Below are 27470 nucleotides of genomic sequence, written 5' to 3' on the forward strand. Positions count from 1 at the left end.
GGATCAGGAAAGAGGAGGGAGAAAAGAGGGAGCGAAAAGCAGGTGGGTTTGGGCCTCCCGATGATTCCCACGTAATTGGGGGGGGGGTCGTGAAGAAAAGACGGGGAGATTTCTTCTCCCCTTTTTTAGTGTTGCGGCTGCTTCTACACTGGACCACTACGATGAGGATGAGGATGACGAAGTAACGCCGCTCCACCAGTCCTGCGACAACTTTTTATGCATATCCTTATTTCCTTTCTAGGCCGCCTTTCTCCCGCTGCAAGGAGACCCAGGGCGGCTTACCCGACGATGGGCATCAAAACAAACGGAAACAGATTCCCGGGAGAAAAGCGACCCTCTTCTCCCACGAAGTCGCGGTGGGAAAGGAAAGCCGGAAGCCCATCTCGCGAAGTTGGCCCCGCGCGAATGACTTTGCCCTGGCCTTTCTCACGTGCTCGGGGTGGGGCTTCGAACACGCCTACCCGGCTGTCTGCGGGTTGTCAGGACGAGGATTCCTGGGTCACGCAAGTCCTTCGGGTCCAAGAAAGACAAGGTGCGGAGAGCAAGCAGGAGGGTTCAAATAAAGCCTTTTAGAGTTTGGAAATAACCAGGAAGTACCTCTAGAAAGGCCTGCTTGGAAGAACCCGGAATAATTTATTTACTTCTTATTTTTATTTATTCGAAATGTTGAGAACACAGACAAGAGTTCTAACTCCTGTCCTCTGCAGATGCCGGCCACAGAGACCATGAAATGATTTTACTCCGCCTTTCTCCCAAAAAGGACCCAAGGCGGCTTAGATCATTAGAAGACAATAAAGCTGAAAGCACTTTAAGCGGTGGTGGTGGTGGGATTTCTGGGGTGACCTCACCAGGGACATGGCCAGGCTGAAAAGGAGCAAAAGAGAGCCGGAGGAATCAAGGGGTGGTCGGTCCTCTCTGGGGTCCTCACTGAGTCCCACCCCACCCCCCATTTTCTAAGAGTCCATGTCTCTGTTTGGGAAAGGACTTCTAGAGGGAAACCCTTCTATCCCAGGGACGGGCGCTGTATCCCTCTAGAACAGCTTCATTCCTCGGGAGGCGTCATCATCAACATCATCCTCCCAGTTCCGAAATATTAGAGAGATTTAATAAACAAATGCAATATCTATTTTTTTTAAGCAGTAAACCAAGAATCAATCTATTTGTCTTTTGGAGAGAGAGAGGAAGGGGTTTTTCAACTTACAGCCTTCTCCGTCCCGAAGGCTCGAGGTGAGTAGCTTTACACTTCAGTAAGGAAGCCCAAAGTCGCCCTACGAACCTGCGGTTGTGGAAAGAGAGGGAAGACTGAAATGGGATTTCTTTTCGCCACCTCTCTCTCTCTCTCTCTCTCCCAATCCCGCTCCAGATCACTCTAACAGCATGAGAGATTCCCCGCGTTTTGCTTCGGCCTTTTAACATCGAAGCCTACAAAAATGATTAGGTGTGGAATGAAAATTTCTCCACAGCCCCCACCCCCCCGCCCGGCCTGGACACTTCTTTTCCATTTAGGAAGGATGCCTACAATTGAAGATAGACAGACACACACACACACACAAAAAACACTTTTGCAGTTCTAGCCATTAAATCGTCACTTTCCACGGCTTTCCAAAAGAGTGTGGGGAAACAGACAAGTTTCCCGCGGCAATTAACGAATTATCGCCACGCATCCTAACTTGGCCCTCCCAAACCCATTACTTTCGATTTTCTGCTCTCTCTCTTCCCCCCTTTGTGTGTGTGTGTGCGTGTGTGTGTTGTGTGTGTGTTTTAAAGGCACCAGCGCTCAGCTGGGCTGCCTGTGGCCCTTGATCCTTTTTTTTTTTTCCTCCGGCGGTCCATTTCATTCCCCGTCTTTTAAAGGGGTTTGGCTGGTTCGGGGGGGCGGGCAGGGGGGGAGAAGCGGGAGACCAGACGGAGCAGGAAAACCTGCCCGGACGGGGTGTCTGGGGAGGAGGGCACCCGGCGTCTCTCCCCCCGGATTTAGTGGAAGGCGTCTGGCAGTGGACGTAGGGGAAGAATTACGAAGCCGGGCGCGCTAGTGTTCCTAAAAGGGATGCTGGTGTGTCTGTGGGTTGTTGTTTCTTAAGGGGATGGAGGAAGGGTTTCCTTTCAGCGGAGGAGGACCCGTCCTTCTCTCCTAATCCCCGGTTTCCAGCTGATCCCACCGTTCAGCACCCCAACCCCCCCTCCGGCGCCCACAAAACCGCCGCCAAATAAATGATCCATCCCATGTAACCGGTGCTGTAGAGGGTGCTTGTGTATTTTTGTGGGCGCACTGGTGTGTCACGCCCTGGGTGTGCGTGTGTGAGACACACACACACACACACACACACAGAGAGAGAGAGAGAGAGAGAGAGAGAGAGAGAAAGCATCCTTCCATGCTGCTCCTTGTTCCCAAGGCAAGGAAAAGCCACAGGGTTTGGGGTCGGATGGAGAGTCGGGGCAATTTCGGGAGCCAAAAGAGAGAGAGAGAAAAGGAGGAGGGGGAGGAGGAGGAGGACGGGGGAGAAGATTTGACGGCGGGGCTCTTGGGAGAATAAATCAGGACCGCGTTTCGCACCCGGAGAGCCGAAACCAGCCTCTGGGCGGTCATGAAGTCGGCCAGAAGTGGAAAGTGGTGGAAGAAGTGGGCGCACAGCCGGCTGCTGGCTAAGACTCCCCCACCACCCCTGTTTTCCCTTGACCCCCTCCCTCCTTTTCCCCTTTGCTTCCCCCCCCCCACCGGCCCCATAACTGCGGCATAATCCGCGCGGCCAATAAAAAAATAAAATAAAATAAACCCAGCCGGCCAAGCGACCGGGCCGCGGTGTGTGGGGTGCGCCTGGGCGCCCTCCAATAAAGGAAAACGGGTCCCTCTCTTTAGCCTTCTCCCTCCACCTCGGATTGTCGGGGAAAGGGGTGGGAAAAAAGAGAGAGAGAAGGAAAAAAAAAAGCAAGATCGCGATGATTTTGTCACGGTTTGGTAAATTTACCCCTTTAAGAGGCTTTCATAAATCCAAGAACACACCTTCAGCCAGATTTGAATATAGATTTAGGTTTTAAAAACCTCACTCGCCAACTACGCTCAGCCAGAGTTGGAAGGAAAAAAAGAACAGAGAAGGAAAGAAAGAAGGAAGGAAGAGGATAAAAAATTGGATCTGAATGGTAGAGAAGGGAAAGGAAGGAAGGAAGACAGAGAGAGAGAGAGAGGGAGGGAGAAACCCCTTCTGTATATGGCTGGGCATCCTTCAGGGAGAGCATCCACTCGGATTTACCAGCAAAGCGAGCGTGATCCGAGCCGCAGATGAGGGAGCGAGTGGGAGTCGTTTTTCCTTATGTGTCAGAATGTGTCATGGGGGGGGGGGGGGAGAGATCAGATTTTTGTCCCCGCAAAGTTTTTCCTGGTCCAGCTGGAAATCTACCCAAGCCCAGAAACCGAGTTCGGGTCGCGATCAAAACCGACCGACCCCGCCGCCGGCGACAAGATCAAACTTGGGGGTGGCTGGAGCAGGGGAACCTCCAGGGACGTGGAAGCGGAGAGGCGGCGGCGCGGACGCCCTTCCTCGTGTGCCGTAAGTTACTTTGCGATTCTCTTGCCCCCTGTTTGAGAGCTCCGTTCCTTACACATACACACACACACACACACACACACACACCTCTTTTCGATCGCTCTTCTGTTTCTCCCCCTCCTCTCCCCCTCCCCAGTCCCCCCCCCATCTCTCTTTTGATGCCGCTGTTTTTTTTCCCTTGAAGAAAAGTTTTCCTTAACTTTTGTTACCTGTAAAAAAAGGGCTGGTGAGGAACTATAAGGGGTGATGAAGCAGGAAGGGGCCCGATTCGGTGAAGGGCACCCTGGGCTACTCTCTCTTCCCCCCCCCCGCCTCTAACCCCCCACTCCTCTCGTCTAGAGCCCCGTTCAAGCTGGTTTTCAGCATTTCCCCCTTTTTAATCGCCTCTGTTACGAACTGTGATCCCTGCACATATTCGGGCTCCGCCAGCTGGTTCTTGCTCCCTCCTTTGACCGGCTTAAAACTACTTCTCCTTCCTTTTTTTCCCCTTTCCCCCCCTGTTTCTTTTAAATCTCATTAGGGACGTTTCTCGCCCACACAATTTAAAAAATAGAACACCATTCCCCTTAGGAAACGACAACAAAACTACAGAAATTCTTGGCCGCCTCGGGCCTGCCTTCTGGCCAAAATAAAGTGGCGGGTCAAGAAGGGGGGGGGAGTAAAGACGGCAAAAAATAGCGGCGCAAGCCGCCGCAAAGAGGGAAGGGAGCGAGCAGAGCCGGAGCGAGGCCAAAACAGCCGGAGAATTTCTTTTGAAAAACTTCAGCCACTCTTAGGCGTATATTTGTTTGCCGGTGTTTCCATGTTGAACCATCATCACTCTGGTGGAGGAAAGCCGCTTCTCCGAAAGAGAAGCAGAAGGGGAGCCGTGGTGGAGATGATGAGGATGATGATCGCTGAGGCTGTGTGGTCAGATGCAGCCCGTCCTACCCTGTTTCCCCGAAAATAAGACCTAACCTGAAAATAAGCCCTACAGTAGTAGGATTTTTCAGGATGCTCGTCATATAAGCCCTAAACCCCCCCCCCCAATATGCACCAGTTAAGTAAAACCCCGCCCTCCACCCTTGTGCAGCAAACAGAAGATGACAGGACTGTGTTTGAATAAATGTAGATAGCTGTACCTGAAAATAAATTAATAAAACACCCCCTGAATATAAGCCCTAATGTGTTTTTTTGGAGCAAAAGTTAATATAAGACCCTGTCTTATTTTCCGAGAAACACGGGTTTCCTAAAGACAGTGGCTCACATGGAGAATTAGGGCGAGCGAGCTCCCTCTGTGTGTGTGTGTGTGTGTGTGTGTGTGTGTGTGTGTGTGAAGCGGGGGGGGCAGGACCTGGGAAAGTTACTTCTGGAGACTCCCAGCTCCCATCATCCCCCGAATTCTGGAGCCTCTTCAAACGCCTTCGAGCTCTTCCCGTGAAGCGATGCACGAACTGAACGAACGCCCACCCTCTTTTATTTTTTTTTTAAAAAACCCAAACCCAAAACCCCACGGGCATTTCCTAAAAGTTCTTCCGTCTTATTTAAAAGCGCTTTTGTGGCTGAAGGGTGGTGACTCCGGATGCTTTGCTCACGGCCGGGGTCCGCTTTTCCAGGATGATGGGACTTGTAGTCCCTCCCCGCCCCCCCGCAAAGCATCTTGCCCCATGCTCTGATCTTGGCTGAAGATCAAAGAACCTTTCGGGTTTATTTTTAACCCATTGCATTCCGAAGCAGCGGTTCAGGTGGCCAGGTGATGGTTTCTTCGCTTCAACGCCCGCCTCTTCTCTTCCTCTCCCCCCCCCGTTGTGTTCTCCTATTCCTCCGATTGAAATTGCCAACTTTTGTCCCAGACGCCTCTTGTGTAGTGTGTGTGTGTGTGTGTGTGTGTTTGTCTGTCTTTCTGTGTGTCTCAAACATTCAGTGCCTAATTCGACGACGGATCCTAGGGGCCGGGAGCGCGCGTAGTCGGGGGCGCGCTCCTCCGCAGCCGTCCCCCCCCCCATGTCCCCCGCCGCAATCCCTTGGCAGTGTAGGTGGACCAAATACAATATCTTTATTTTATTTTATTTATAACTGACGGGCAAAACATCACCAACAGCCTTTTAAAAACAACCACCAAAAACTCCGAAGCACACTAATGGTAGTGACCTCCCTAAACGCAGGTGTCCTGAACTAGACGTGCAAAGCCCCACAGTCCCATCCAAGCCTTTTACTCCCGAGGTGTTAGGATCCGGGGGTTGAGAGAGATCCCTGTGCTCTCCGGAGACTCCCCCCCCCCTGCCGAATTCGGGACGCCTGTTCGTGTGTAATCGGATTGGGGTGGGGATCTGAGGCTTTTTTAAACGGAGAGGATTCTTCTTTCCAGGGGGGGGGGAGAGGGATGGAAGGCTGAGGACCTGATCCCGACAGGGTGGGCCTGAAATCTCTCGGGGTGCTCTCCATTGTCCCTGGCTTCTTCCCCACAAGACCTTTTGCTCTGACGAAGAGCGCTGTCGGACGCGAAAGCTTGCCGGCTTCTAGGGTCATCTGATCAGATCTTAACACTAGCCTGGCCCCCACTGGGATTTCTGGGGGCTTTCAGACAGATGTGCCATTTCCCCCTCTTCTCTCCCCCCCCCCAATCCCTCGTCCTACAGCCGGCCACTTTCAAGAACCCAGTCCCCTTATGAAATAACCATTACCGGACAATCTTTGTGTGTGTTGGCAAACTTGATGGGCCAGGCAGGGAGCTGGGGGGGTGGGGAGAAGAGGAGGGGGGAGGGGAAGGGAGGGGGCCTCGGCAGCCCCGGGCGGGTGTCGGGAGGTTGTGAGAAAAAAAGAAGAAAGCTACCCGGGTGCGGCTTTTAAAAGTCGCTGGAGACAATCTCTAAGCTTTCGTTTGGAGCCCTTCCCTTCTGCCGCCTTTCTCTCCTTCAGAACAGCTGCTTTCTACGGCGAGAGCCGCTGCAAAGAACTTTCTCTGCTCTTCCTTCCGTTTCCTAGATAGATAGATAGATAGATAGATAGATAGATAGATAGATAGATAGATAGATAGATAGATAGATAGATAGATAGATAGATAGATAGATAGATAGATAGATATACACACACTGCATATTTTTTTTAAAAAAATTAGGAACCATCAATTATTTTGGAGAACCGATACTATATCACTCGGGGTGGAGATGGGATAAGGTATAAATCGAAGAGAGAAGAAGTTGAAATAATCATGTACAGTATACTGTATATAATATATATTTAAAAAGCCTCTATTTTACAAATAGTCAAACGCTGACTTTTTAAAAAAAACACGAAACACACGCATAACAACAACAGCAAAAATACTTTTCGGGACACAAACGAAAGCGGAGAGAAGTCGTGCGCGTTTGCCTGTGTGTGTGTGTGTGTGTGTGTGTGTGTGTGTGTGTGTACACACACACACACACAAACATACACACATTATATATACATATATATGTACACATATTATATATACATGTATATGAACACACACATGCACATTTATAGACACACACACACGCACGCACACACACACACAGATGCACATTCACAGAAGTACATATAGAGTACTAGTTTATTTTTACACACACACTCTCACACACATTTCTCTTAGCAGTTGGTCTTCCGTCCATCCTAAATTTGCCACCGGCTTCACCGTAAACCGTTTCGAATCTTTCCTCCTTCTACGGGAAACGGCCTCTGCTTTGTGAAAGGTGATAATTTTGAACAACAACAACTTTTTTTAAAAAAAAAGTTTTGATCCCAGGAGGAGGGATAGTGGTTGTCGTGAGGGATCGATCTCTCCGAGGCTTTCCACAGAATTATTTTCACCTCCTCTGGGAAATGAAATGTGGAAGGGGGGAGCGGGAAGAGAGAGAGAAAGAAAAGAGACAGAGAGGAAAGTAGGGGAGAAAGAAAGGAGGGAAAGAAAGGAAAGGAACAAGAAAATAAATAAATAAATAAATAAATAAATAAATAAATAAATAAATAAATAAATACATTAAATGGGATTGAAGGTTCTGTTCTTTTAGAGCTGTTTGAAACGAATGAAATCAACTTAATTAATTAATGCAATTCATGGGAGGGGGAAATCCTTGCCTTTGAGGAATTCGCTTATCCCCGTTGTCGAAAACCATCAGAAAACCTCGTTTTTGTTTTGCTGGTCAGGTCGGGGGGGGGGGGAAACGAACCTTTCCCAGCCTTACAGGGAGGGGTGTGTGTGTTTGTGTGTGGGGGGGGGCGAGGTTGGGTGATTTGATCGGAAACCAATACAAGACCATCTCGCGGAGCCGCCCCCCCCCCCCTTTGAACGCGGCGATCTTCCTAATTTCTCGCGCGTTGCTCCCCTGATTAAAGGGTTTCGTTTGTTCCCCCCGAAGCCCCGTTTCCTGCAAAAGTGAGGGTCAGTTTCCAAGGCTGGGTTCGGGGTTTCCTGCCTGGAAGCGAAACGGGGATTTGAGATGGAAGGAGAGCGAAGGACGCCAAGCCACCGCCGCGAAAGAACACCGGTTTTTGCTTCCCCCCACCTCCCTATTTTAATAATTTCCTTTCTTTACCTTGGGGCCCGATCCGGGTTGGCCAAAGAGCCTGAGCATTGGGCATAACATGATCGATAATATAGAAATATTTGCCTTTTAATCTGAAAGAAGCGGAACTCAGGCTTTTTTTCTGCCTCCCCCCTCTGCTTTTCAGAGGGGCTTATTGTAGGGCATTTCAATTTATTTAAAAGCGTGGTGGTTTAATAAAACAGCGGCCGCCGCAACAAAAAAAAAAAAAAACAGGCCTTAGCTTTTAGTTCGGACCCTCTCTCCCCCCCCCCCCAAGTCTCCCTCTTTCCCTCCCTCCTGGACTTTCTCCTTAATCAGGTCGCCTGAAAAAAAAAAAAGTAGGATTTCCCATTATTTCGGAATTCGGGGCCGGGTGGGGGTGGGGAGGGAGAGAAGAGGAGCCCCCTCCCGGAAATATAATGTATTGTCATTAGGAGAATGGACCTCTCCAGTTGCAATCGGCTCTTAATTGAAAAAAAGAGGGGGGGGAGAGAGAAGGCGACCTGTTTTAATGGGGCGGTTGCGGGGAAGATTACAGACTTTATCCAAACAAGGAGTCAATTAATAAAGGTTGGGGGGGTGGGGGAGAGTGGAGCCATTAACCCTAATGTGGGTGCAGCAATATCAGCCTGGAGTGGGGGTGGGTTGGGGGGGTGGAAGGAAAGGACATCTTCGACGTGAGCTCGGTAAACATTCTCCCACGCGGGACACCCGGACCAACGAAAATCTTTAGGATATCTTTCGGATATGATCTTATCTTTCGGATATGGTCCATAGCATCCTTCAAAGGAGGAAGCGCCCAGGTGTTTTTTTTTGTTTCCCCACCTCTTCCGGCTCTGTTTCTTTAGGATACGGTCACCATATCTTTAGGACATAGTCAAAGCTTTAGGATAGGGTCAGTTGTAGCCTTATCTTTAGGATACGGTCCATTGCCGTGTTCCAAGGAGGAGGCACTTCGCTTTTGCCACTTCTTCCCGCTCTGTTTCTCTGTTTCTTTAGGATAGGGTCACCATATCTTTAGGAGGTGGCCTTCGCTTTAGCATACGGTCCATTGCCGTCTTCAAAGGAGGAAGGGGTTATTTATTTATTTATTTATTTATTTATTTATTTATTTATTTATTTATTTATTTATTTATTTATTTATTTATTTATTTATTTATTTATTTGCCAGTTTCTCAGTTTCTCGGCTCCAGAGAAGAACAGCTTAAAGGGAGATTTTGCTCTTTTGCAATACCGGTTTCTCCCTCCTTCTCTCTCTCTCTCTCCCTCCCTCCCTCCCTCGCACTTCTTTTTTTGCAAAGGATACTACAGTACCTCCAAGGCAGACAGCCGCTCATCAAACTCTCTTGGAGAACATGTGCGCATGCATTGGTGGGGACCCAGTCCTGTATTCTTAAACCCACAGAAGAAGGGAGCCCATATTCCTTCGCCTTCTGTGTTTTTTACCGGCTCCCTCTGACTGCGATGCCCCTTAAAAGCTGAGGTCGGAGTCGGAGAGGAGAAATGTTCTTTCCGAGTCACTCCGTCTCCCGGGATACCGGCCCAAGTCCGATCCCGAAGCTTCAGGAAGGCTTCTAGCTTTACAAACCCGAGCTTAAGACTTGAAAATTCAGACTGTTTGTGAACGCCGGGTTTAAGGATGAAATGAAATGAAATAAAACGTGCGCCCCTTTCGCAACACTTTCTTAGGGAGGTCGGACACCATCCTAAGCCTACTTGAAGCAGGAAGTCTATGCATGAGATATGAGTTTCCCTGAACTTCAGCAGATTTTCTCCGCTTCAGAAAAGGGCTCCTTTAGAGAACCTATGGGAACGGTCTGACGCCCACAGGAGCAGAAATCCAGTCCCGCGCATCTCTGCGCCTTTCCCCTTGACTTCGATGAGATTGATGCAGCCAATGTTGGCGGGGCTTGCGACCGGTGTCTTCCCGAACCGCGCATGTAAGAGTGTTTGCGAAGGACAACATTTTTCCCCCCAGTCTGGAAATGGTAAAGTCATCTGGTTTTTCTGCATTTGGGACCAAGGGGTTCTGAAAACTCTCACTGTGCAAAATCCCATAAAAACAACGACGACGAAGACACACACACACCCTTTGCTTTTCCCAGCTGTGGATTTCCCGCAAGTGCTGGGGCTTCGGGGCTTCGTGTACATTTAACCAACGGATAATGTCCTCCACTTAAAAAAAAAGGACCGGATTTTTAAAATATATGTATATATAATTTTAAAAGTGCCTTTTAAATTGTGAGTTCTTTTGCCTGAACGCGGTGCCCTTGTTTAGCTTCATGGCTGCGTCCGTCTCATAGGAGAGCCCCCCCGCCAAGTATAATTTTGCTGTGAAGATTACATGAGGATTGTCCAGGTTTAATTTTTTTTCAAAGTTTTCCTTGCCACGCACGGTCTCCAAATACTAACAATATAACAACAAGGATTTTTAATATATATATATATATAACTTCAACTAAGCCAGGTGAACGTCGGTGGGAAAGTAGAGTGGAAAATGGGAATAAATGGAAAAGCAGGCGATGCCAGTTCAGGTTTGAGACACTTCGGAGGCTAAACGGATTTAAGTTGAGAAGGATTCTCCCGCGTCAGCCCCGCACTGATCAGTAGCATGGTCCTATTTCCAGTAAACATCCGCTGAACTGGAATTCAGAACCCATTCAGGCGAAGGGGGGGGGGGCGGACGTCGGCCCAGGGAGCTCAGAAGAGGATGCAGAAAGATTGGGGGTGGGTGGGAGGAGGAGGAAATGGACTATGCACTTTGCGCTTGTGCACTTTTAAAACACCCTCTTTCTCTCTCTTTCACGCACGCACACATATACGTGGCGAGAGAGGACGAAATCCTCCGAAGATAAAGCTACCCTCAATGGCCAATTTAAGAAAAAAAAATCTCCCATTTTGCTACTCTTCTCTTTCACCCTCCCTCCATCCTCCTCCTTTTCTTCCTCTTAATATACTATTATTAACCATTTTTTAAATTTAGTATTCCTTCCACCAGTAAAACATGATGTTGTGTAAATATTACAGATGGGCCTTCAAGATTTTCGATGGGCATTCAGCTTCTCTGGATTTCAGCCCACTTTGGTGCAGGACAACTTACGACAAATTTTAAAAACAACCACACAACTTGCTTCTTAAGGACTCTCTTCTCTCCCTCCCCCAAACTTAGAAATCACCCTGATCTTCCTTTGGGGGTCTTCTGAGAAATCACAGGATAAATTAATTCCTAAGTCAACTTTTCTTGTGATTGGTAATGCTGAAAGATGGCTGGGATACCCTCATTTCGTCTCCCATCTATAGTTAGCTCAGCCCAGTCAGGTACTGTAAAAAAAAAGATGGGGGGGGGAAGGAGCCATATCTTCTTGTGTGTGTGTGTTTTTTTTAAATGTGTGTTTGTGTTTGCACACTCCCTAAGAGATTGCTGCTTTGCTTTGGCACTGCCTCCTGGCTTAAAAGAAAGGCAGGGACCTTCCCAAACTGTCCTTTTAATAGGCCGCCCTCCTAGAGACATAAATGAGTTTTTTAAATGCAGCAAACTGACCTAATATGTGAAATCAAACAGGAGGAGAAATAGGAAGGACCTGAGAGAATAACACCCAGAAAAAGAAAGGGAGAGATCACAGCAGTTGCTGGAGAAAACATGCCCTTGTTATACCAATGGTCAATGTAGCCACTGTATTTAGAATGAGTTTTCCCAGTCACTCAGCCTTTTTTTAATGTGGAGATGAACCTCGGCCTGGGATTTTTCTACAAGCAGATCAAAAGGGATCTTGCTCTCTTTTTTTTGCCTGCCTGCCTGTCTTTTTGTTGTCAATGTCCTTTCTTTTCCAAAGCTTCTGGAAGAGGGGCAAGACGTGTAGCTGGATTCTATTTTTCCCCAGGATCTTTTACTTCCACCCTTGGTCGGGCTGGCGAGGCCTGACGGGAGTTGTAGGCAAAACACACAGCCCCCCCCCACAATTGCCCACCAAATGCTAATTAAAACCACATCCACCCCTCTTCAGGAACAGAACCTTCTAAACCTTCCTCATTGACTTCTAGGTCAATGAGAACATCTAATGAAGGCTGCAGGCAGGCCATCTCCGAAGGGGTCTTGCTGCTGGCAGCAAAACGTGAGCAACGTATTATTGGATTTCCACCTCAGCTATTAGGGCTGGGCTTTTGTCATGCGGCTAACTGGGGAGACTAGTGTCCCACAAACTCCAAAAGTCAAATTTCATTTAGCAAACGAAATTGTTATCGGACAAATGGGCCGGCGAACGAAATAAAAATGTCAGCGCATCCCCTGATCTCACGCAACGGGGGCTGTTTCTTCTCCTTGACTCCGGTGCATATGTAGGTCCAGCCCTACCTTTAAGTAAAGTGTCATGAAAGGGTCAGATGATGTTTGATGATGTGGTTTATGGCTGTTGTTGCTTTTACCGTCACGGAGGGGGAAGAGGTGTTTGTGAGATTTTCCTGCCTAATAATATGGCTGATGTGGGTGGGAGAAGGGTGAAATTTGCTGCTGTGCCTCAGGCATCAAAATATCTTGGGCCAATCTTGCCCACCCACCCCACTAATTATTGGTCGGTTCAGACAAGAAGCAAACGTGAGGGCTACATACTCTTGGACCACACCATGAACTTCTGGACACAGCTCAGTGGCTTCCAGAGATTGAAAGTTGAAATGCCCACTCTGCATCCTTGAGAGGAGCTGGAGTTGATGATCCTTCCAGCTGATGGGTGCCTTCCAGCTCTGCAGTTTTAAGATGATGAGGATGATGACATTTCTTGCTACTTTATCTTTTCAGGCTGAGTATATGCTGTATGTATATACGCATGGGTGTGCACATAGGGAGGAATAACTGTTTAAATCTGTGAAATAAAAATGTTTATCAAGGATGCAAAGGCATGTTCGTTCAGTATTTTTGGGTGATGTTATTGTGGAAGACAGAGAGCAGTTCAAGGGACATTCCACTACCACCCTGCCTGCTTCAGGCATAAAGTCCAGAAAAATCTGTCCACTCCTTCCCTCCCTCTGAAGAGACAGTGGTCAATAATATGGAAGGGTCCCCCAAGCGATTTGGGATATGGATGTCAAAAGGAAGCTATAGTCGATTTTTCCTGTATTATACACTAAGATATTTCAATATGGGAATTCCCAGATAGGACAAGGCTGGGCAACCTTCCCCTCTCCAGATGTTGACAAACTACAATTCCCATGAGCCTTACCAATTCTTGGCAGACTAGGGTGGATGGAAAATGGAACCCATCTATCTCTGGATGGTCATGCACCCTGATCTACAATAAGGTGCACAGAAAAAAATATATATTTTCATAAGCTTTCTAGGTACTTCCTCCTCTAGTGGACCTTCTTGTTATAAGCCACTTTGTAACAACAACAACAACAACAACAACAACAACAACAACAACAACAACAACAACAACAACAACAACAACAACAACAACACAGAGACTTGGCAACTGAAATATCTCACCTGCAGGTGAAACACCCATCAGTAGTCCCCATAGTCATTGGGGCTTTGGGAACAATATCAAGAAATTTCACATAGCATTATAAGCAGTTGCAGATCTCCGAAATAACACTGACAGTTACAAAAAAAACACACGACAATATTGGGAACATACATTGCTGATATTTAACAGATACTTAGGTTTTAGGTTAAAACTTGTATATATAATATCAGTCAATGTTTTTATAATTTTTATTGACTGCATTTGTATTTAATAATAATAATAATAATAATAATAATAATAATAATAATAATAATAATAATAATAATAATAATAATAATAATAATAATAATAATAATAATAATAATAATAATAATAATAATAATAATAATAATAATAATAATATGCCATCAAGTCAGTTTTCAGAGGTTATATGGTCACTACAAATTAGTGACTTCTTAAAGATCATATGGTTAACAACCCTGCTTAAATCTTGTAAACTCATGTCTTCCTTAATTGGGACAATCCAACATATGCCTTTAATGTTCCCCAAAATTATATTTTCTGGTGAGTCTTGATTTCATACAATGGTTCAAATCCTGTTGCTTCCTGGAATAAATTGCAGCAGAGCAGGCCCATTGAATCAGTGGAGATTTAGTCAGTCAACTCCTCCAGAATCCCATGGATTCCAATGGGCCCACCCTAGATACAACTTATAATGCTAAGGTAAATCATAACTAGAGCAGGCCCATTGGAATCAATGACGTTTCTGGAGGCGTGAACTCACTAACTGATTCAATGGTCCTTCTCTTGTTGACGACTTACTACATTAAGCAACAGGATTTCAGCTGATACACCAAAGTACGATGCTTCCGTTCAGTCGTTTTAGCTTCTGGTTCCGCCTTGATTCGGTCTAGCACCCACATCTCTGCCTAATAGCTATTAGCAATGGCAAAACATTTCACTTTTGGGAATATGTCCCAGATAGGTAAATGCTGTAAGGAAAGAGGAGTGGAGATTTTTAATTTTTTAAAGAGAATTTCATTGTCAGAGAATCTCCTTTCTGATGCCTGCTTCACTCATCTGGTGCCAGGAACACTGGCATCTTTCCAGATTTGCCTTAAAATGTCCATGGAAGTTGAAACGGTGAGGGGGAGCATTGTTTCCACCACGGAGTGGATCATGTTATACCAACGTGGCATTCACTATTCTGTGTATTTAATGTAAAGTACTAAAGAGGAGGCGCCTCTCACAAGAAAAAAAAATGCAGCCTTCTTAATTTAATGTGAATATCAGAAAGAAGGCTAAGTTGGGGCTTATCTCTTTAATACAATGTCTTGCTCTCTCTCTTTTTTTATTTGGGGGAATTAAAAAAAATAGAACAAAACAGGAGGAACAATTCTGTACTGATACAGATAATATGTTGTGCCATTCCGGGAAGTGTTTTAACACCTCGGTGAGCTAGAATAATTTCACATGAAGAACCACGCATTGCCCTCTGTAGAGGCTGCTAAGGTTAAGGAGATACGATGCAACAGAACTGCAGAGTTAGAAGGGGCCTTGAACGTCATCTAATTCAACACACTAATGAAGGAAACCTATTACTACAGCATGATTCTTAATAAGCCATCACACCTAAACAGCTCTGTCAAGAGAGAGCATGAATCCATTGCTCTCGTAGACCACCATACTCTACCAAGTTCTCCCAAATTTCTGTTTGAAATCTGCTTATAACTTGAGTGTGTCCATTTGACCCTCACCGTCAGGAGCAAGCAAAAACCAATTCAACCCATTATGTTTGGGGATCTCCCTTCGAACACTGGATACAGGCTATTAAAATATATTATAATGATAAATTCATTGTCTCCTCTCCAGCTTAATCAACTCCATCGACTTTTTTCTTTAAAATATCTCCTCTTTAAACTGCCCGTGCACTAATGGGAGTGGAGTGCTATATTAAAATGGAAACAAACAAACAACAAACAAACACATGATATTCCAAGGGAGCTTTTAACAACACGGCACTACCATCCTGTCTCATCATCCTCTGGGCAGCAAATTTCTGCGGATGCAGCTTTGAATGGCATTCTTCGCCCCTGCATCCCATCTCTGACTCGTGTTTAGTTTGAATAAAAATTCCCGGCCGTGATATTATTTTACTGGAAGCATGCATGAGAAATGTGGAGATACAGAACCCATGGAGTTATGCCTCCAACAGACACAGCAAGGAAGATTTTAAAATGAAGTGCATTTAAAAAAAAAAAAATAACAACGAAAAGCATTAGTTTTGAAGGCTCTCCTTTACAGGCAAAAACTGAGAAGGGGGTGAACATTCCTCCCACCCAGAGACTGGTTGTGCTTTTTGCTGGCTAAGCTTATACCTATTTAGTTCTGAATATTTAGTTCCCAGTTTCTTGCAACTGTTTCAACACCAAAGTGTTTCAGCCTTGTTTGGCTGAAGACCTATGTGTGCATACAGAAGTATACACCTAATTGAGCTCAGTGGGCTACTTCTGAGTAAACATGTATAGGATTGTTCTGTATGTGGAGTTTAAACTTCCTTCCTTCCTTCCTTCCTTCCTTCCTTCCTTCCTTCCTTCCTTCCTTCCTTCCTTCCTTCCTTCCTTCCTTCCTTCCTTCCTTCCTTCCTTCCTTCCTTCCTTCCTTCCTTCCTTCCTTCCTTCCTTCCTTTATGGTCCAGCTCTCACTTCCATAGATCACTACTGGAAAAACCATAGCTTTGACTATGCGGACCTTTGTCAGCAAGGTGATGTCTCTGCTTTTAAAGACGCTTTCTAGGTTTGTCATCGCTTTCCTCCCAAGAAGCAGGCGTCTTTTAATTTTATGGCTGCTGTCACCATCTGCAGTGATCATGGAGCCCAAGAAAGGAAAATCTGTCACTGCCTCCATATCTTCCCTTTCTATTTGCCAGGAGGTGATGGGACCAGTGGCCATGATCTTGGTTCCCCAGGTAACTGACCATGTTACCTGGAGAAATCTAGGAACTTTACCCCCAAACCAGAGATTCCCCCCCCCCAAGCTCTGCTTTGGTTCTAGCAAAACCATGACTTTCCCAGTGCAACAGCGGTCGTGATAACTAGGATGAGATGACAGCTTCGGTAGAGCATGAATTTAGTCTAAAGCAGGTTTCAAGTTTCATACCTGGTAGCATCTGTTAAATGATTCCCCCGAAAAGTGATGGGAAATACATATTCAGTATTGGAAGGCTTCTGCTAGTCATAGTGGACCTGTCTTCCCACGACCAGATGTCCTTCAGACATTGCCTGGGGATCATAGGAACAGCAAAAACCCTGGAAGGTACCTGGCTGGGGAAAGCCAAGGTGGACAGTCCTAGAAAGAGATGCTGGATTAGTTGAAGGTAGATTCTTCAACATGGACAATAGTTCAGCAGGAAAGAATGCGGGGTTTTGCCTGCAAGTGATCCCAACTTCAGTTCATAGCTTCTCTACTTAGAGAGGCGCAGGCAGATTTTGACGAGATTGCAGGGAGTTGCTGGCAATCAGAATACACATATTTGGATTAGACCGTGGATGGGTTGTACACAACTCATCCTAGATCTTGGTGGGCTGCAGCCATTCCAGCGTTCTCCCTCCTGGTTTCCCCCCCTTACAAAAGGTTTTTTAGCTGGAAAAAGCCTTATTGCACCCTCTAGTGGTTGAAAAGTTTTTTTAAAAAAATTCAAATGTTGATGAGTGTGCCGGGGTGCCCCCAGGGTCCTCAATCCATGGTAAAATGGGTCCTTAGAAAATTCTAGGAGTTTTGGCCCAAAACACAAATCACTACAGCTCTACAGTAAAAAAAAAAATCTTTAAAGTAACATGTTATTTGGCTCATGAATACCGTATTTTTCCGTGTATAAGATGCCTTTTAGACAAAAGTATAGTCTTATACATGGAAAAATATAGTAGTTGGAACTTAATTAGATGACATTAGGATTGAGTCCCAACCATTGTGACAGGTTTCATGTTCTTCCCCCCAATATAGGGGCTCATTTTTACTTTATTTTATTTTATTTTATTTTGAGGGGTGCTGTTTCCACAGCCAGCGCCAAGCCACCCAGACAGAAAGAACACTGAACTTTTACATACTGCTCTTTCAAGAATATAGGCCATCACTTGTAATCTTACGGCAGAAATAATCTGTGGCTGCCAATACGCAGCGTAGAGCGGCTCAGTGGCAGATGAAGGATGTTGCTACCGATTTCTGCTGTTCTTGTTCAAGCAGTTCCTATGGCTGAAGAGCCAAGTCACCATTCCAGTGAAATGGTCCTTGGCCTCATGATCTGTGAACACAATTGTTAAATATATGCTCTATAAAAGTGTTGAAGGTACTGGTGGTACGGTGCTGATGATAGATAGATAGATAGATAGATAGATAGATAGATAGATAGATAGATAGATAGATAGATAGATAGATAGATAGATAGATAGATAGATAGATAGATAGATAGATAGATAGATAGACGGATGGACGGACGGACGGACGGACGGACGGACGGACGGACGGAAGGAAGGAAGGAAGGAAGGAAGGAAGGAAGGAAGGAAGGAAGGAAGGACTGATGATGGATGGATGAAGAGAGAGAGAAGGAAGGTAGGTAGGTAGATAAGTAGACGGATGGACGGAAGGAAGGAAGGTAGATGGGTGGGTGGACGGACAGATGGACGGACGGACTGGCAGACATACGGACAGACGGACGGACGGACGGACGGACGGACGGACGGACAGATAGATAGATAGATAGATAGATAGATAGATAGATAGATAGATAGATAGATAGATAGATAGATAGATAGATAGATAGATAGATAGATAGATAGATAGATAGATAGATAGATAGATAGATAGATAGATAGATGCTGAAATCTTGTTAGGTGGTAACGCAAACAGAGTAGTTTTTGGAAGTGAACTGCCGTAACTTAAGAAATTTCCACAGACATTTTCTGTTGCATACTGAATTACGTGACTTGGTGTGTGACAGATGAGGTCTACAGACATCTACGGAGACTTCTTAACTGATGGGAGTTCACTTCCAAAAGTTATGCCATTTGTGTAACGGCACAGCAGGATTTCAGCTAATGTCTGAGATGCATTTCCAGCTCTTCGAATCTACAGCCCTATTCAGTTGTTACAAACCCTCTTGAACGTACACAAGAAGAGTGGTGTGTTTTATCTCCTTCTTCCCATGTCACTTCGACTGCCCTCCCACACGTGGAGGGTGGTGAGCCTCAAGGGGTTGAGTGCCACTGTCCGTAGCAGCTCTCCTCATGAGTTAGGGAGGGCCCAGACTCCCGACTCACGTGAGGCACCCCGATGGAGTTTAGACTTGTCACTCTTCACACCTGTTACCCTCGACTGGTAGAAGCACAGCAAATACGGAGGGGGAGAGAACTAAAGCAAAGTAAGTGTTCCACCTGGTTTGTAAGGGCAGAATAGGACTGGGGTTCAGAGTCCAAGAGTTCGATTCCCCACTATGCCTCCTGTGAGTAAAGTCGGCCTGTGTAGTCTTGGGAAGAAGGGAAGGGTAAACCACTTCTGAGTACTCTCTGCTTGGAAAACCCTGAAAAACCAGCTGTCAATAATCTGGTGTTTAATGGATTCTTGATTTCTCCCGACAGAGGTTTTTAGATGAGATGGCTAATTAACAGCAGTCCTGTAGCAATAGATTTCCTTCACCATTAGTGGGCTGAATGAGGTGATCTTCAAGATCCCTTCTCACTCTGCATTTCTGTTCAGCTTTTAGAAATATTCCTCTTTGGGAGGCGTCTATTTCTTGCAGAATTGCCTTTGGTTGAACTGATCCAGAAGCCCAAGCTGCTCAAGTCATGTGACCAGACTTAAATGGACTTCATGGGGCATGTGCAGAGTGTAAAGGGTCTTACACCCAAGTCTTTAACCTGTTGGGTAAGCAAACAGATTTCTTTGGAAGAGAAGGCTGGTGGCAGCTTTCCCCGGGAATTAAGAGGGATACAACAAGGTCGGGTGAGTTTGCCTCCTCCTCAGTTGCAAATATGGCCCAGATCCCAGACAAAATTCTTTGTATGGGCCTCATTCATGTGTGGCTCTAACGCGTAGCTTCTCCAGGTGCTGCTCACTGCAAACCAGCGGGTCCCTTTTCATGCCAAAGAGGTTCATGAACGACGGTGGGGACCATGTTTCCATCCAGATCCCGAGCGAGGAATGGCTGAGTGCGCAAACGAACGGATGGGGGTGTGTGAGAGGGGAAGGGCTGGAGGCCAAAGTATCTGGGTCATGGGGTGGGGAGAAGAGGTGGGCCACACCTGGGCCCCTCAAATCCCCGGAGGTGGGTTCATCTCCTCCATCCTGTCCCGCCGGCTCGGGGACCCATCTGGCCGGGCTCCTGAGCCTCCAGGCCTCGAGCGCCACGGGGAAGCCCCCCTGTCAGCTTGTTGACACCTTAAAAAGAAGGGAACCATGTGGACAAGTCGTCTGGGGGCTTACAATGCCGGCTCCAGAGCTTTTTCTCCCTGCCGTTTGCAACACAAAGGCAACAGCAGCGGGCAGCCTCCTCCCAGCCTTTGCCAAGGCAAATTCCAGCCAGGCTAATCTCTGAGGGGTGGGGTGGGGGTGGGAGGCAGGAGCAAAGAGACCTCTGGCCCTCTCTCCCTCCCTCCCTCCCTCCTTCTCCCCCTCCCTCCCTTCCTGCCCACTTCATGCCCAGTGATCTGGATGCAATTGTCCATTTTGGAGGCTGAGTCACAGCCACTTTGGCTGCCCGGTTTGGCCATTCCTTCCACCTCTTTCTCGAGCGGGAGGGGGGGCCCAAAGGAGAACAGCCCCCCCCCATCATCCAGCAAAGACTTCCAAAGACAAAGCTGGCTCCCCTCGAAGACATTGGTGGAAAGGCGCCAACCCCTTGGTGCACCGGGGGTGGGGTGTTCTTCAGCAGACGGCACGTCACATCCTCGGGCGACCGAGAACGTGGGCCCTTTTTAAAAGGCGGTGTAAAAAAAAACACACACACACCGCACAACTTAAAATAAATGAAATAAACTCACACTCTCACTTCCATGTGGACCAAAGGCTCGTTTCCCCCTGCATGAAGGCCTATTAATCTGTCTTTGCAGGGGTACACTCAGGCACAACGTATTCATAGCCATAGTTTATAACAAGTCCCAAGGGCACTAAGAACTGCAGTAGAACTGCTAGGAATAAACACAAACAGAAGAAAAGAATATATATATATAACCCAATTCTGTTAGTAGAATTATTGGATCACTTGAGGGCAAATTCTATTCCTGAAGTAAACATAAGGTGTGAAGACAGCACCACATGCCACAGCTGAAGGAAAACAAGGGGATCTTTCTGTTTCTTAAGAAAAATTTCCGTACCCATCTGGATGACTCTTTCATTCCACCAGTGGTATGAATGTCACCGGTGAGGCGACTTGCTCCTTCAAGCAACCTGACAAGGCCCTAGCGAGTCAGGGTGGCAATTTTTTCCTTCTTTTGGCGAGAACTTAGGTGATTTTTACAGCGAGACAACAGATATTATTTATTTTTATTTATAGTTTCCACTTTATTATCTACAATTTCCTCTATTAACATATAGGAATTTCCTATATGCTATGGATTCCTTCACGGATTGCTGCCTTGTCGTGGCGAAGGGGCTTGAGTAATTCAGAGAAGCGATGGGCTGTGCCATGCAGGGACACCCAAGATGGACAGGTCATAGTGGAGAGTTCTGACTAAACGCAATCCACCTGGAGCAGGAACTGGCAATGCCACTCCAGTATCTTTGCCAAGAAAACTCCATGGGCAGAAACAAAAGGCTAACAGATACAATGCTGGAAGATGAGCCCTCAGGTCAGAAAGCGTCCAACATGCTACTAAGGAAGAGCAGAAGACAAGCACAAGTAGCTCCAGAGCTAATGAAATGGTTGGGCCAAAGCCGAAAGGTGCAGACATGCCTGGAAGTGAAAGGAAAGTCCAGTGCTGCAAAGAAAAATATTGCATAGGAACCTGGAATGTAAGATCTATGAACCTTGGTAAACTGGATGTGGTTAAACAGGATATGGCAAGAATAAACATTGACATGCAAGAAGCTGGTAGAAGGAATGGAGTAGCCCTCATAGTCAACAAAAGAGTGGGAAAAGCTATACTGGGATACAATCTCAAAAATGATAGAATGATTTCAATACAAATCCAAGGCAGACCTTTCAACATCACAATAATCCAAGTTTATGCACCAACCAATGATGCCGAGGAGACTGAAATTGACCAATTCTATGAAGACTTACAACATTTTCCAAAACTGACATTTATTTATTTATTTATTTATTTATTTATTTATTTATTTATTTATTTATTTATTTATTTATTTATTTATTTATGTATGTATGTATGTATGTATTTATTTATTTATTTATTTATTTGATTTGATTTGATTTGATTTGATTTGATTTGATTTGATTTGATTTGATTTGATTTGATTTGATTTGATTTGATTTGATTTGATTTGATTTGATTTGATTTTTACCCCAGCTCTCTAGAGTATATCTACTTGGGGCAGCTTACATAGCTTAACACACATTAAAATAAACATACACCAAATAAAGATGTTCTTCTCATTATAGGGACTGGAATGCTAAAACAGGGAGTCAAGAGATAAAAGGAACAACAGGAAAGTTTGGCCTTGGAGTTCAAAAGGAAGCAGGGCAAAGGCTAATAGAGTTTTGTCAAGAGAACAAGCTGGTCATCACAAACACTCTTTTACAACAACACAAGAGGCGACTCTACACATGGACATCACCAGATGGGCAATACTGAAATCAGATTGATTATGTTCTCTGCAGCCAAAGATGGAGAAGCTCTATACTGTCAGCAAAATCAAGAGCTAGAGCTGATTGTGGCTCTGATCATCAGCTTCTTATAGCAAAATTCAAGCTTAAACTGAAGAGAGTAGGAAAAACCACTGGGCTAGTCAGGTATAATCTAAACCACATCCCTTATGAATACATAGTGGACGTGAAGAACAGATTTAAGGAACTAGATTTGGTGGACAGAGTGCTTGAAGAACTTTGGATAGAGGCTCGTAACATTGTACAGGAGGCAGCAACAAAAACCATCCCAAAGAAAAGGAAATGCAAGAAAGCAAAGTGGCTGTCCAACGAGGCCTTAGAAATAGCAGAGAGGAGAAGGGAAACAAAATGCAAGGGAGATAGGGAAAGTTACAGAAAATTGAATGCAGACTTCCAAAGAATAGCAAGGAGAGACAAGAGGGCCTTCTTAAATGAACAATGCAAAGAAATAGAGGAAAATAACAGAAAAGGAAAAACCAGAGATCTCTTCAAGAAAGTTGCAGATATTAAAGGAACATTTTATGCAAGGACATGATAAAGGACAAAAATGGGAGGGACCTCATCGAAACAGAAGACATCAAGAAGAGGTGGCAAGAATACACAGAGGAATTATACCAGAAAGATCTGGATGTCCAGAACAACCCAGATAGTGTGATTGCTGATCTTGAGCCAGACATCTGGAGAGTGAAGTCATGTGAGCCTTTGCTAACAACAAGGCCAGTGGAGGTGATGACATTCTAGTTGAACTACTCAAAATCTTAAAATATGATGCTGTTGAGGTGGTACACTCAATATGCCAGCAAGTTTGGAAAACGTAACAGTGGCCAGAGGATTGGAAAAGATTAGTCTACATCCCAATCCCAAAGAAGGGCAGTGACAAAGAAGGCTCCAACTACTGTACAATTGCACTCATTTCACACGCTAGCAAAATCATGTTCAAAATCCTCCAAGGCAGGCTTCAGCAGTATGTGGACCGAGAACTCCCAGAAGTACAAGCTGGATTCCGAAGAGGCAGAGGAACTAGAGACCAAATTACTAACATGCGCTGGAGAAAGCCAGAGAGTTCCAGAAAAAAAAAATCTACTTCTGCTTCATTGACTATGCAAAAGCCTTTGACTGTGCGGACCACAGCAAACTATGGCAAGTTCTTAAAGAAATAGGAGTGCCTGACCACCTTATCTATCTCCTGAGAAATCTATACGTGGGACAGAAAACAACAGTTAGAACTGGATATGGAACAACTGATTGGTTCAAAATTGGGAAAGGAGTACGACAAGGCTGTATATTGTCTCCCTGCTTATTCAACTTATATGCAGAATACATCATGCGGAAGGCTGGACTGGAGGAATCCCAAACCGGAATTAAGATTGGAGGAAGAAATATCAACAACCTCAAGCTGGAAACCTGAACCTTCAGGGGGAGTGTGTGACCTTGACAAGGGTTATTCTTGTAACAGGTCCGATGACTCTCCCAGCAGATGCGCAGGATTTCTGAACTCTGCATTCACCTGCAGATGAAGGAAAGATGGAGACGGGTGTCATCTGCGTATTGATGACAACTAACTCTACATCTCCTTGGCTTCACACAGATATTCAAAGCCAGTCAGACTGCCGGTTGACCAGGAAGCTGTTCCACAGGGAATCGTTTCCGAAAGGATTGCTGCGGAGGAACTTCACCGGCTGAATTTCTGTCTGCAGGGCCATTGGAAGTGAGGTCACCAGAGTCCTGTGAGTGGAAGAGAAACGAAAACACCCAGTAGCTGGGTCACCAGCAGAAAGAGAGAGGCGGATCAGCGAGCAGGCAGATGTAATGCCCCAATTAATACGTCCCTTTGTGAGGGAGGCAAGCTGCAAGCCATCTGCCCTTCAGAGAGAGAGAGAGAGAGAGACAGAGAGGATAAGCTGTTTTCCTCCCTGCAGATGGACAGACCGACCGACTGACAGCGGTCCCCATTATTAGCTCCTTTTCACATACAGATGGACCCTGGCTGAGCCCTGTCGGAGATGGAGAGCTGGGGGGTCCCCCTCACCCCAGAAGCGTGGAAGGCCTGGCAGCCAATTTTATCCTCACAATCGGGTTGTAGGTTTCATCAGACGACAAGTGGAGGCAACCAAACTAAAAACGGTGTTCCTATAAGGGTTTGCATGTTCATGTGGGGAGACGGTGTGAATGCGTTAGAGACCCGTGGCAGGATTCCGGTTTTCCAGGCACAAAACAATCCGAGTTTCACAGGAGTACAAGTAGCTCCTCAGGAGAGTGTTTGTAAAAAAAAAAAAAAAAAAAAAAAAAAAAAAAAAAAAAAAACACATCTCAGTAGATATATTTTTTTTCTGCTCAAATTTGTGTTTCAGGCTGTGTGTTATTAATATTCCTCCAGAGAATTTCACACTCTGTTTATTTACATTAAAACCTATAAACAGTTTGCCCCCCCCCAGTTAAAACATTCTTCGCTAGGTAGCGGAAGGTAAGTGTGGGAGGGGCCAGATATGCATCTTGTGGAAAGAAGTTCCACAGACTAGAAGCACTCCTATCCTGATTCATCAAGAAGAACTCAACCCTGTGCTTAACCAATTGCATACTCAGTTCTAGGACAGTTTTCCAACTAACAACAACAACAATAACCCCACCACATTTCATTTACAATATGTTTCAGCTCTTAAACCGGAGCCCTCGTTCGTTGCTGTCTTCAGGCTAATTGGATCAAGCATTCCACAACCTCTCTAGAATATAATAATAAAAAAAGTCTTGTAGACTGGGGAGCTGTTGTGTGCTTTCTTAGGTACCAAAATTGGCCAAACTGGAGCATGGGTGTGATTCTGGGGTGACTCAGGGGTGCAAGGTTTTGCATTTTTGCATGTTTTACAAGGAAACAGTTGGTTACATCTCTTCAGTAATGACATTTGTAGCATCAGACGTGGAGCCTGAAGGGATGTTATGAACTCGCTGTTGTGTGTTTCTATGCCTTAGTTTTTTCATACGCTGACAGGGGCATCCAGTCTCCCTCTGCTTTTCATGACTGATGGATGATCGTAACAGCTGCAAGCATGTGATGGCAAATTGCTGCTGATTAAAAAACTCTCTTTTTTCAACATTTCAGTATGTGCATGAGTTGGTTGCATTGAATTTGAACCATGGGCCCTCACAAATCACCTTGAATTAGTGGCCCTTTCCTTTAATCCATGCGATTTGCTGTTGCTGGTGACATCATCTCCCTTGTGCATGCGGAGTTACGCGACAGGATGGTTCTCTTCTCCTTCCTGCAATTTTTTTTCTCAAAATGAGAAGTGAACTTCTGTTTACTTTTCGGCTTTGTTTAGTGGTGGTGGAAGAGCTGGAATACCAAAGCCTCCCTAAAGGTTGGCTTCAGGTGGAATGGCCTGCACTGGGAGTGGGGATGGGTAAAACTGGCTCCCAGCCCCATGGAGTCTTGGCAGAGTGTGAGATTTCAGCTAAAAACTCAAGGTATGCAGCAGAAAAAAAAATGCAGGGATCTACAGAGCATAATTAGTTTCAAGTCTCCCTACAGTAGACCACCCCTTTTTGTTTGTTCTCCTCATCTGGCACTTACTGTCTGAATGACTCACTCCAAGACACTGGTAAGAGAAAGAATAAAAGTTCCATTTACTCACAGTTTTGAATAGATGAAAAGCCAGACAGAAATGTTTAGAAGTTTATGTACAGTCGGAGGGAATGTTATGCATCACTTCTCTGTAGCCAAAATTATTCCATTGCTATCTTTGCTCTGATTTCTCAAGTAATTTGCTATGCTGTGAGATACGGATAGCTTAGTGGCTTAGGGATCTGGCTGCAGAGCCAGAAGTTAGGAGTTTGATTCCCCTCAGTGCCTCCTTGACAGGAGCTGGACTCTGTGAGTCCCTTCCAGCCCTGCAGTTCTAAGATTGTTATTATTACCATGGGCCAGAAAACACAAGGAAATGCTCTGGGGCTCCCTCTAATGACAGATTCTGATATTGCATCTTAAAATACATAAAGTGTGAAGAGAAAACCAAAGATGCTTGCTTATCTTACACAGAGGGTTCATAATAGAATGTCATAAAACTTGATAAAAAATTCCTGTCAAAATGTCCCTGAAATGCATGAAAGTGCTCTTTAAAAAATCACTTTTGAAAGTAACTTAGTTGTTATTTGTTACACCTAAAATGTAAGATTGTAACTACAGTACTAATCACATTACTTGTTATGCAAATGTAACTATCCATGAGTAACCATGTTATCTATCACCAGTAACTAGTTACAGTGGTGCCCCGCATAGCGAGGTTAATGCAGGAAAAAGCTGTTCATTACCACAGGATTTCAAACACCAGCCTGGTGGGCATGTGGATAAGGGCCTTCCCAGTAAAGTTTTGACCAGAGTCAGAGAAGATGGCGCCCCCATCTTTCCACATACAAAAGTCAACAGGTGCAACTGGTGAACCTTTCTTTACTACAGGTAGTGGAACAGACTCCTCCACCAGACCCACAGCTATTGGGCTAGCTTAGCTGCCGGAGGTGGCTGCTCCACCCTGTCTAACTGTAGAGATGCCCTATACGCGTCAACACAATGAGAGAGAGAGGGACAGGCAACCAACCTTTCCCACTAAGGTGATGGAGGAACGGAGGATAGAAATATCACCTGATCACTGGCTCCAGGTGAGTAGACCTGATCATGTTGGCACCTTGCCCACCCCCACCCCCAAGAGTAGGAAGTGAATTTTGTGCCACAAAGGGGGCATCAAAAAGAACAGTTTGCTTTTATTTATTTGGTTTTTTTTTTAAGCCAAGACGGACAGCTCGGGGAGGATCCGTGGCAGCCAAACTGTGCGACAGACCCAGAAGCGACTCTAAGGCTCCCACCGTTACTGCGACGGCCACTATCAGCTGCTAAAACTCCTCGTTCTCTTTGCCAATGGGCCAGATGCTTCTGGATGCTCAGGAAGACAAGTCCACAGCTTGATGCCCAGGATTTCTGAACGCCTTCCAAAAAAAAAAGCAGTGGCGTCGCTTGCAGAGATGAAGGGAATGCCACAACCCTACTACAATCATCCTTGCCTCTTGCTAATGTTTCAAGCTGGGGGGGGGGAGAGAAAGCAATTTAAAAAGTATC

At 45.7% G+C, this 27470-nt stretch overlaps 1 long non-coding RNA gene across 1 annotated transcript; it reads left to right on the forward strand.

The window, feature by feature from the left end:
- Positions 1–2363: 2363 nt before the first annotated feature.
- On the forward strand, positions 2364–27090 carry LOC140703280 (uncharacterized). The gene is made up of 2 exons (XR_013540926.1): positions 2364–3545; positions 26817–27090. It is a non-coding gene; the product is annotated as an uncharacterized LOC140703280 (long non-coding RNA).
- Positions 27091–27470: the final 380 nt, after the last annotated feature.

This window comes from Pogona vitticeps, chromosome 1 (assembly GCF_051106095.1).
Source record: "Pogona vitticeps strain Pit_001003342236 chromosome 1, PviZW2.1, whole genome shotgun sequence".
Classification (NCBI taxonomy): domain Eukaryota; kingdom Metazoa; phylum Chordata; class Lepidosauria; order Squamata; family Agamidae; genus Pogona; species Pogona vitticeps.